The sequence below is a fragment of the Pimephales promelas genome, chromosome 19, assembly GCF_988280905.1.
Source record: "Pimephales promelas chromosome 19, fPimPro1.hap1.1, whole genome shotgun sequence".
In the NCBI taxonomy this organism is placed as follows: domain Eukaryota; kingdom Metazoa; phylum Chordata; class Actinopteri; order Cypriniformes; family Leuciscidae; genus Pimephales; species Pimephales promelas.
Window position 1 is genome coordinate 3600657 of NC_142787.1, and position 12013 is coordinate 3612669.

The window sequence follows — 12013 nt, forward strand, 5'->3', positions numbered from 1 at the left end:
ACAGCTATGACTATGTACAGTATATCTCAAATGTTTTGTTTAATTCATTCATTTAAAGAAAACACACAGATATGTTCTCACTGCTACAGAAACACCCTTTTCAAGCATGCAGGGGTAGATAGATTCACATTGATAAATTGTTGTTCTTATACAAGGTGCTATAATAACTGAAGATGATTTATTTGTTGGCCTTCATCAAAGCACATTATAAAATGTATGTTTAAATAGATAGATCACCACCCAAGTCTGCTTTGGAAGAAACTAACATCTAAAGAGGGTTTCCTGGCAACAGTCCATCTACAATGAAATGAGTTCATTTATTTGTGTGTTTTTTTTAGAACACGTTTTATTTCATTTTAAGTCATGGCTTGAAATTATGTTCAATTCTTATTATAAGTATTATTTTTCTTACTGACTGTCCTTTTTAACGGGAACCCTGCCATAAAAATGTTCCCTATTGTATGTATATGTGTAACTATGCATCATTTATAATATACATAAGCATATTGTTTTGTTGTTATGGACTGCATGGCCTCTCATGTAAACACACCGATTAGCAGGTTCTCTGACCTTCTTATCTTTGAAATTATGCAGTCTTTTATTTTTAAATAATCATAAGCATACAGAGGGTTTCTAAGTGTGTGTGTGTGTGTGTGTGTGTGCTCATGTTTTACATTGTGAGGACCAAATGTCCCCTCAAGAATATCGTGAGGACTAGCCAAAGGTCCCCATGAGAGAAATTGAGAAAATGTAAAAGAGTAGAAAGTTTTCTGTGATGGGTACGTTTAGGGGTAGGGACGGTGTAAGGGGATAAAATATACAGTTTGTACAGTATAAAAATCATTACGTCTATGGTTAGATAGTGGAGTGGTCCAAAATATATTAAAACACAAATATACATAAATATACACATAACATGTATAGACTCATTTAACAAAACAAACAAATAAAAAAACATTAAGAACTACATTACTTACACATAAGATTTCCCTCATGCATTCATTTGCAAAACAATTGAGATAAAACATAATTCACACTCATATACTAGATGATATAACAAAAACAAATTAACTATTTTTTTGATACTTATGTTACAGGCCATAAAATAAACATTTAATGTAAATTTGAAATTGATAATTGAAAAATTGGCATTTCACTCTACAAAATATAAGTGAAACATATCTTCAGACTCAAATCAAAATGGCTCCATGTATTATCTGCCATTGGAGGTCACCAGTTCTCTAATTAATAAGGAGTTTATACAAAGTCATCTAGCTACCTTAAGGGGATAATCAAATCCCACTAATCCTCGCCATTTAAAGTCTTAAACACATTTTAATGATTCGAAATGCATCACTTTTACACAAGTATAATACTTTCAAGTATTACAACTCAAAAACTTTTCTTCATCCTTCAGCCATGTCTCCACAGCTGCCTTTACCCCTAAACTTGGAAACTCAATCATCTAATTCATGCAATGTTGTTTTAGTTCCTCCTCCACCACCAACAACAACATTGATGGTATTAGAGAAAGAAATTGAGTCCAAAATCTTTCTACAACACAGGGTGAATTAATACCATTCACCCCAACTTATTAAGAGATGAGAGACTGGACTTTCACCAAAGCCGCCTGCATTGAAGGAGAGTTCAAGATTTTCATAGGTAATGCATGATTCCATGATCCACTTACAATACTTGACGCGTACCTCCTCAAAAAGGTAACTACACGTCGCGACGACGCGGACCGCAAGATCGGTGATTGGTCGGCTTGGTAGCATCGCATTTCCTCCTACGCATTTCCATCACTGTCTATGATTTCCAAACGTACCATCACCTCCGACGTCTTCTCTCATTTCTGCCTTTCAGTTTTAGTAATTTCACTAAAGTGAACTGTTTTTCCACCTCAACAAGCTCCAACTCCAACATGATCCACTCTATTTTAATCGCTATTGCTTGTAGTACCCTAGCCGCGAGGAATCTAAACACAGTGGAACATTAAAACTCTCCGCCGCCAACTAGCGTTTCGGAGCAGTACTGCAGAGCAACAAGACCTGAACGCCGAAGTATAAATGCTCATAACGGCGTCGCCTACGTGCGTAGCCAACGCCGCACATTACGGCGTACCCTCGACGCAGAAGTATAAATTGGCCTTAAAAGCAGCAATCCTACGTCCTATATCAATTAATCCTTTCCTCCATTCATGTAGGTAAGGTAACCTTCGTACGTAAGCAAAGTTCGTTCGCCAATGCGCATTGGCTCGTTTTGTCAATACTTGAAGATGACAGGCTCACTAAGCATCATCCCAATCAGTTGACACACGTCGACTACGTCTCCATCCCCTCCTTCAGGGAACGAGGGCTACATACGTAACCAAGACGTTCCTTGTCTTGGATTGTTTGAAAAGTCAGCACGTCTGTGGTTGTGTTTCTTCTAAGTTATTCTCCTGTTTGTTGTTTCGATTCTTGGATTAAATATTTATTTTGAATATCTCCTTCTTGAATTAACTAATTGAATTAACTAATAACTTCACCTTGTGGATATAACCCTTGAGCGGTATCTGGACTTGGTTCTGAGGTGGTCTGGCTCATCATTCATGGTCAGAGAGGTAGATTAAGCCAATACCACCACTGCTCTGTCACAGCCATCCCAGCCCACTCCAGCCCTCTTGCTACCAATTGTATTAATCTCCGAACCTGTCTCAGAACTCCTTTCAGTAGCCCCTTAGTCTGTCCAGATCCATGAACCCACTCCCAGGTCCTAAGTCTTTTTCAGTGAGTGATATTACTGGGTCCGTTCCTGAGAGTGGAATTCCAGAGTCCTGTTTCAGTGACGAAAACTCCAGAGTCCTTTCCAGTTTTGGTTCCACTGAGAGAAATTACCGGGGTCCGCTCCAGTGTGGGCTCCAGTCCCAGAATCCACTGCAGTGTCGGCTCCATCCCCAGAGTCCACTCCAGTGTCACCCAAGAGTCTGCTTCAGCATTCGCTCCTGCCCCAGAAAGTGTTCTCTCAGTTCTCTCACTATAACTTTATTTTCAATGACCGGAGGGCATTTGAAGTGATGACTGTTGTTGGCATAACAGCGGAGCAGTGTTAACGAAATGTTATTTCACCCACAAACTGTTTTCAAAAACCTTGTTCTGTTTTGAGAATACCAACTACAGCTTTGGTCATTCTCAAAGCCGAAATTATATTTGAATGTCCTATCTGCTCACCAAGCACTTGCAGAACATCTTCAGTTGTAGATCGCCTCTGGCACGCACCTGAAACCATGATAATGTCATGTGAATGGCTTACTAACACCAGGCACACTACTTAATAGAACCCTATATTAATCTCTACAAATAATAAACTATAAAATCAAGAATAGAGAAATTCACACACGCACCTTCTTACTCCCAGTCATTAGCTGCGTTTCCATAAAACTTTTGCGATATTTTCTAAATGTCGTTGAAAAACTATTGCACAATTTAAAAAACAATATTAACCTGTTTCGATTGACAGATGTTATGCAACTGAAACGGTATTTTGTTTACCGTCGCAATAAGTCATTGTTATAATTATAGAATCCGACGTTGGTAGGTTTATATATCTGAGCCACTACACTGACCATAATTTTCAATGGAAGGAGACATGACATGTTATCCTGGCATTAATAGCAAGGAAAGCAGCTTTTACACGAAGGGAAAACACAGATATTTCCCTGTGGTTTGGCCTCTCATTTACACGAAAACCCCGTTTTTATCACAGAAAACGATTATTTCGAAAAACTCCGACCAAAGTGGAAATTTCTGAAAACGCTGGTTATGTGTTGTAATGTGAACTGGGAGAAACGGCGTTTTAGGTTCTTTCTTGTCGATTCTGAGGATTCTGTTTGGCTTGCATGGTTTATCCACCTCCCTACATTGCCACCTATAGGTTTGGCATAGATATGATGGCGCTCGATGGCGTATTTATGCGGGTGTGCAAACGATGTTATTATTGAAAACGGAGAGGGGGGAAATATTGGTTTCTCTAAATACCCGGCTTTGTGTAAATGTGGCCTTATACTTGGGAGCGCCACATATGAGGTGTTTCTGGTATCTCTTCCTCACAATTGCTTAAAGTCCCCGTGAACCGGAAGTTGCAAACGATTTTTCTCCAGTGCTGTGACGTATTTCCAAGTGAAATGGAATATTGAACAGAGGGCAGGGTTTTACTCTAGCGCTCCTCCTCTCCATCTCTCGCTCATAGCAAACTAACGGTTTGAGGGGAGTGGTTAAGCGTTTCCCCACCCAAACTGTGAAACCTACGTCATCAGAAAAAGAAACCGTTCCAGACCGGAAGTAACTTTTCAGATTTTGATTAAAGATTATCAAGGTAAAACATTTTTTTAATATATTTTTACATGCACGGATTAATTGTTAACCACAAGACTAGTAATATGCGCTAACAAAGTAAATAGGTTCAATTTTGATTTCACGGGGACTTTCAAGGTCTTGATTGTGGCATTTCTTTGTGGTTTAGAATCCAGTATTTCCAGTCTAAAATTCAGTAATTCTTTTGTCTTTTATGAGTTTAATAAAGAACTCTTGTTTCGTCTTCTGTCCAAACAACCAGCGCCTTTTTTAAAGAATGGTCGACTTTTACGTACGTCAGGTGACCTGTAAATGCGCAGACAAACGTTTCCACTGCAGGTATGCGAAATATTCCTTTTTTGAATTGCCATGCAAGCATAAAACATTTTTGAGATATATATTGTGATATAACAGTGTATTTTTTTGCGGAATTTGTATGTTTCCATTGGGCGTATTTTCAATTCGCAATTTCAATTTGTGCAATTTGAAGGGTAATTGAAACGTGGCTATTGTCGTGTTTTAAACCTGACATCATTAAGAAAATGCAGAAATAACATGTTGAAAGTGCAACATTCACTAATATATCTGTATAATTATGTCACTGATGTCTCCATATGGGTTTTTTTAGCCATTTAATAAATGAGAGCTTTTAATGTTGTTTCCCTTTTGGATTGATTTTAAGCTGTTTTATTTTTTCCCCCAATGAAATACATTTTAGCATGCTTATGTAATATGCTGTCAAACGTAAATTATGGTAAAGCCTTTTTGTTATCGGTATTCTATGACAAGGCCTGATTACATAGCATGTAGACTTTTCTTGTACATGCTGCTGCAGCATTTAATTTATTTTAACACTTTTAAAATATTTTTTTTTTCAATTTTGAAATTACAATGTTTGTTGTTCTGTTGTGTTTTTTGGGGGGAGGGGGCTTATAACAACACGACTGTTGTATTGAGCAATTTAAAGCAATATGGACTTCAATTCATTGTGCCATTGTATTTAAGGCCATTTAATTAGGGTGTCATTTGTGATATTAATTGCAATGGAATAATATTTTCTGGTCTAAAAGTAATTTAAATAATGAGCCATAAATTATTCTAAGAGTGCCCATGGACATCAATTCTCAGTATTTGCAAGCACATTTTGCTTTAGCTTTATCTATTGCTTGGATCTATTTTAAAAATCAGTTTTAAAAAGTTAAAATGCTCATTCATATGCATTATCTGGAAGTTCTCGAATGTATTGTCCTTGGGGTTCATGTCTCAGAATTAATGATTTTGTGCTGACAGTGTATTGCCCAGACTAATATCTACTTACTCTATGCATCTCTGTAATATCTACTTATGTCTCTCCTGCAGCCAAAAGGTTTGAGATTATGCAAATCAATTTCAACACTCAAGTATCCATCCAATTACAGACCCACATCCTCCCGATGCCCAAATGCTCAGGGTTGCCCTTTCTAGTCAAAAAGGGGAGAGTGCCACCTATTGGTACACAGCTTGTAACCTGCCCTGTGCACTTACCCCTCCCGTCTTCCTCCACCTGCCTTGTGTCCAGTCAGATGTGTTAATACCAATAGCAAGCAGGCATGCAACTAACACACTTTTGTACCATGCTCAGTTTTTGCTGTTTAGAGATGGCGAGCAGTGTGTTTTGTGGAACAGATGGCTGACAAAGAGGCCCAAAAGGCATGATGTGTTGATTCAGAATCTACTGTGCATGAAATATTACCATAAAAGAACATTCTATTCTTTTTTTTTTTTTTCAATTCCTGCATTTCCCAATCAACAGGCAGATACAGTACCACAGCAATTTATGACTCCTCACATATGTTGTATGATTTAGGGATTTAATCTGTTCCTTTTTTATTGCACTGATGAAAATCAATCAAAACTGCCAAAATTAACTCAGCTCTGATCCAACAGCAGACTGTCGGGTGACACGTGATTCAATCTGCGTTCTGACGTAAAAAGCAGAGAAAGAGATTAAAGGGAGAGAGGAGTGAAATTACTCATGCCGAATCACGGCAGACTCTTGTCCCTCAAATAGCAAGCTGTCGTTAAATAAACATGACAGTGGAATCTGGCTCTCTCTAGATCCACACTAGACTACGACTAAACGTGCCCTCATCCATTAGTCTTCAACAATATGGCACTGTTGAATCCCGTTTCAAGCATGTGTGGGTATTTATGTTCACATATGTCTTTCCACAGTACATTGCAATCATGCTTACATACCTCAGATGGTATTTAGGCACATTCCAGGGGTACTTTGAAATATTTTGATTCATTTTTGTTAAAACTGAACGTATTTTGTTGCTTGTAAGACTGCAAAAGCTAATTAAAGATAGACGAACTTGTTGATGTGTCTGTTTTTCATCCACAGTATCAACTGTTCTTATGAATCATCATGAAGGCACTTTACAAATATTAAATTGTAAATGCTCATAGACAAAATCCTTCCAATCTACTTTTGGCTTTTACTGACCTGTTGTCTTACTTTTCTAGTCGGTTCATGAGCAGCAAGCAACCACATACCCTCATGCGTCCAGCTAACAACATATTTTAAGGGTCATAATGCCATTTTCATACGAGTTAATTTGATTCTTTAGGGTCTAAATAAAAAGTTTGTAATATACTTTAATTAAAAATTCTCATCAGTGTTGTAATAAAACTAATTTTACCTGGTCAAAAACGGCTGTTTTCAACACGCCTTTTTCCGTGCATATACCTTTAAATGATAATGAGCTGCGCTCACTCCGCCCCTCTTTACTGCAGCATTTTGACACAATGCATGTGGAGTGTTACCTTGACAACAGTTGAGGGTATATTTTGGAGAAAGAATGGCAGCAGGAGTCTCTGAGGACACATCTCTGCAACCATATCAGTTTGAACCGCACTCGGAACAAGATGACGCCGCAAAGATGTAAGACAATTAAGGCTCAAAGAGGACGTTTCTGAATGGTTGGTTAATGTATTGTCACTTTGATCTATCTTTGTATGTACTGGCAGGGTAGAGCAACTTAAAGAGATGTATGAATGCTATGTGTTTACTGATGTATACGTACTCAGTTAGCCATAACGCGTTGTTCATTATAAACGTGGAATAATGAATTATATTGAGAACGTTGTACATAGAAAACATGCCGTAAAGTACCGTGAGTGTAAACCTTATCCGCATTCATCGCGAAGCGAGCTAGCGATTTGCAAAGATTAATATAACGGTTAATACAATTTTACACTCACTTCTTCTGGAGGTGCAGCAGGGATATGAATAGTTGGTGCCGATTTGCTTCTTAGCAAAACCAGCTTTATACTGAGCCTTGTTTATAAAGCAGTCTGGTGAGAAAAGATTCACGAATCGCGCAAATATGAAAGCATTGACATTGCTCGTGGGGAATATTCAAAACTGTGGTCCATACCATACAAATATCCATTCAATGACCATACCATATGATGGTATGATACATACACCATTTAATCTCATTTCACAATTCTTTTGGGGAGGGACAATTGGGGGCATGTATAAGGTAGACAAGTGAGTGTTACTTAACCAAATAGCTACAGGTATGAAATCATTATCATACATCACCACCTATCATTAGAAGTCGCAAGACACTGTGTATAAATATAAGGACTTGGTCTGGGGCTCCATGCAAGATCTCACCTCGTGGGGCATCAGTGATCATGAGGAAGGTGAGGGATCAGCCAAGAACAACACGGCAGCAGGGCCTGGTTAATGACCCGAAGAGAGCTGGGACCACAGTCTCAAAGAAAACCATTAGTCAAGGATTACGCCGTCAAGGATTAAAACCGGCAGCGCACACAAGATCTCCCTGCTCAAGCCAGTGCATGTCCAGGCACATCTGAAGTTTGCCAATGACCATCTGGATGATCCAGAGGAGGAATGGGAGAAGGTCATGTGGTCTGCTGAGACAAAAATAGAGCTTTTTGGTCTAAACTCCATTTGCCATGTTTGGAGAAAGAGTACAACCCCAAGAACACCATACCAAATGAGAAGCATTAAGGTTGAAACATCATTCTTTGGGATGCTTTACTGCAAAGGGGACAGGACGACTGCACCATATTGAGGGGAGTATCGCAAGATCTTGGCCAACAACCTCCTTCCCTCAGTAAGAGCATTGAAGATGGGTCGTGGCTGTGTCTTCCAGCATGACAACGACCCGAAACATACAGCGAGGGCAACTAATGAGTGGCTCCGTCAGAAGCATCTCAAGGTCCTGGAGTGGCCTAGCCAGTCTCCAGACCTGAACCCAATAGAAAATCTTTGGAAGGAGCTAAAAAGTCCGTATTGCCCAGCAACAGCCCTGAAACATGAAGGATCTGGACAGAGGTGGACAGAGTGCACAGCTTTATTACTTGAGTAAAAACTAAATTTGACTCAAGTACAAGTAAAAGTACTACAGTCAGATGACTACTTGAAGCACATCTACTACAGTACAGACTACTGAAGTACTTGTTTTTAAAAGTACTTGAGTATCAAGAGTACATTTTCCAAATAATGCATTACTACTGGCACAGTGCTTACATTTATGTACAAAAACGTCCTACATGGAGTTTTGAAAAATGTTAATGTCAATACCTTGGAGAATTTAAAAGGAATTGAAAGTAAAATCAAGTAATTTTCATCTTTTTACCATGTTACTTTATTTAACATTTAAGAAAATGTAAGAAAATTCTGGTTGGCACATTCCCGGGATTGGACCTGATGCGTCTTCATCCATTGTTTCATGTTCCATGGTTTCGTCTCTTATCTAAATCAGACCATGGAGTTGACTTTGGCGGAAAAATGAAGGGGATTGCTGATAGGCTGTCCCAATCAGTGGCGCCTGCACAATCCAATCAGTAGTAACGGGTACTCACGGTTATGGATAGAAATGTAGTGGAGTAAAGAGTACAATATTTCTCTCTCAAATGTACATGAGTAAAGTCATGAGTACTCCCCAAAAATGATACTCAAGTAAAGTACAGATCCCTCAAAATTGTACTTAAGTACTGTACTCAAGTAAATGTACTCCGTTACTGTCCAGTTTTGGATCTGGAGAAGGTCTGTATAGAGGACTTGGAGAAAACCCCTGCTGCAGTGTGTGCAAACCTGGTCAAGAACTACAGGAAATGTACAATCTCTGTAATTATAAAGGTGTCACGACACACATGGGACAGAAGATCCAATTTGCAGATTATTATGAAGGGCAATCCAAGATCGTAGTCTTCCAGGCAGGGGTCAAAATCCAAATAATCAAACCAAACATGGAAACAAAACAAAAACCAACTAGGAAACAAACCAACTTTAAAAACAGACCAAAGAAGTGGTGACATCTGACAACGAATCCATACACATACTAACACAGACAGGGAATAAATACACAGATCTAACAAGACTAACAATGAACAGCTGGGAACAATGACGAGCTGAGTGCAATGAACTGATGAGTGACAGTGACAGACAGAATGCTAGGAAATGAAGTCAATAGTGAAGGACACCTTAAACACGAAGACCTCTAGTGACAAACAAGGGAACACAACCATACACTGTGACAAAAGATCTGTTTTTTTATTATTATTATTTATCAAATACTTATGTCATGCAATAAAATGCAAATTAATTACTTCAAAATCATACAATGTGATTTTCTGGATTTTTATTTTAGATTCCGTCACTCACAGTTGAAGAGTACCTATGATAAAAATTACAGACTTTATCTAAACCTCTCTACATAACCGTACATAACTCGTGCGTCCTCCATGTCTGTAGTTGTTTAACACTTTTATAGTTAACACTATTTTCGAATCCTATTTAGGACAGATAGAATGTGAATTGGGACGCAGCACCTGATTCAGCAGATTATCTTGTTTAATGCTATTGTGTAAAATCTGCTTAAACCTTGTTCTGTTTTGAAAACCCTATAACACTTGTGGTAAAGTAATGTAAGTAAGCACAGATTTTGTTCACAGTTCGGTTGTTCCTTGCCGGTTGGCCGTTCAGGGCACCGAGGTGTCATCGTCCTCATACGATCCCCTGAGGAGGGTCATAGAACAGTCAGTTCGGTTGTTCCCTGGCGGTTCGCCACTTCAGGGCACCGTAGTGACTGTTCAACCAAGGGACGGTTTTGAGAAATAGTTTTTCCTCTGCGCCCTCTGGGGTGCGATTCTCTGAGGAGGGTCGCAGCGCTGCCAGTTCGGTTGTTCCCTGCCGGTTCGCTGATCAGGGCACCAAGGTGTCAGCGCCCCCATACGATCCTCCGAGGAGGGTTGTAGAACGGTCAGTCCGGTTGTTCCCTGCCAGTTCGCTGCTTCAGGGTGCCGTAGTGACTGTTCAACCAAATCCAGAGGCCAGTCTTGAGAGGTAGTAGAATTTCTGGCAGCGTGGAAACTACTGCCACATATTTCTCAGTGGGACCTGCACACTATAGAAAAGGGTTTCAGAATTCAGTTCGGTTCTCGTCCACCCAGATTTCTAGCGGTCCTCCTCTCATTGGTCGACCCCGAGCAGGCAAGTACTGACAAAGGAGCTTTAGAAAGGGTTCCTCCTCCCAGCAGACAGCCATTACTTGATTGTTTCCGAAAGAGGATGAGGGAGTTTCCTGGGGTTTGCTTTCGGGGGCGAAGCACACCATTTTCGGGTTCTCCCACTCGGCCTAGGTTTATTACCCCACACCTTTACAGTATGCGTGGATGCAGCTCTGGCTCCTCTGAGACTCCAGGGCATTCGTGTGTTATACTACATCTATGATTGGTTGATCCTAGCTCAATCTGAGTTTATGGCAGTTCAGCATCAAGATCTCGTTCTGTCTCATTTAAGGAAGTTGGGGTTGCCTCTCAACGCCAAGAAGAGTGTGCTCTGAGGACCACTTTTCTAGGTGTAGAAATTCTCACAGCCGTAATGGGGTATATCTAGGCCAGTCACTCACTGTGAAACAGTTTCAGACTGGTGGGTTTCATGGCAGCTGCATCCAACGTAATTAATTTTGGCCTTCTGTACATGAGACCCCTGCAGTGGTGGCTCAGGACCAAGGGGTTTTCTCCGATGGGAAATATTTTTTCGCATGATCAATGCGGCTATGCCTTCGGATCCATCGATGGATCCATGGAGCTTTGGATGGAGCTTTGGTAGGGATTCCAATTTGTCAGTCTCAACGTCGTGTCGACTGACCGACTGATGACGAGAGTCTTGGTTACATATGGTAACCCCTTGTTCCCTGAAGGAGGGAAGGGTTAGGAGACGCCATGTTAGTGCTGTAGCGGTGCGTCGACGTCATATTTTTGCGTCGACGCTTCTTTATTTATTTATTTTTTGCATGTTCCCGGCGGTACAGCTTGCCACACACACGTGGGAGACCAAAACATTGCGGAATAGAGGACGAAGACAACTAGAAGTGAATGTGCTATCCATTAAATGAATCACACACAGTAAACAAACCCTTAAGAAAAAAAATTGCAATTTAGATGCGCAAACTGGGTGCCGGTGTGGTGAGACGTACAAGCTCGGGCAGATTCGGCTTGAAGTCGTTTCCGGACGCGGCGCCGCGCAAAAAAAGACGTACACACAGCCAGCCACAGTCTTCCTGGTCTTGCGCACCCAACGCGTCATTTTTGCCGTGCGCACATTCGCGCTCGTGCGGATGTGTCGAGTATAAACCAGGCTTTAACTCCGTGTC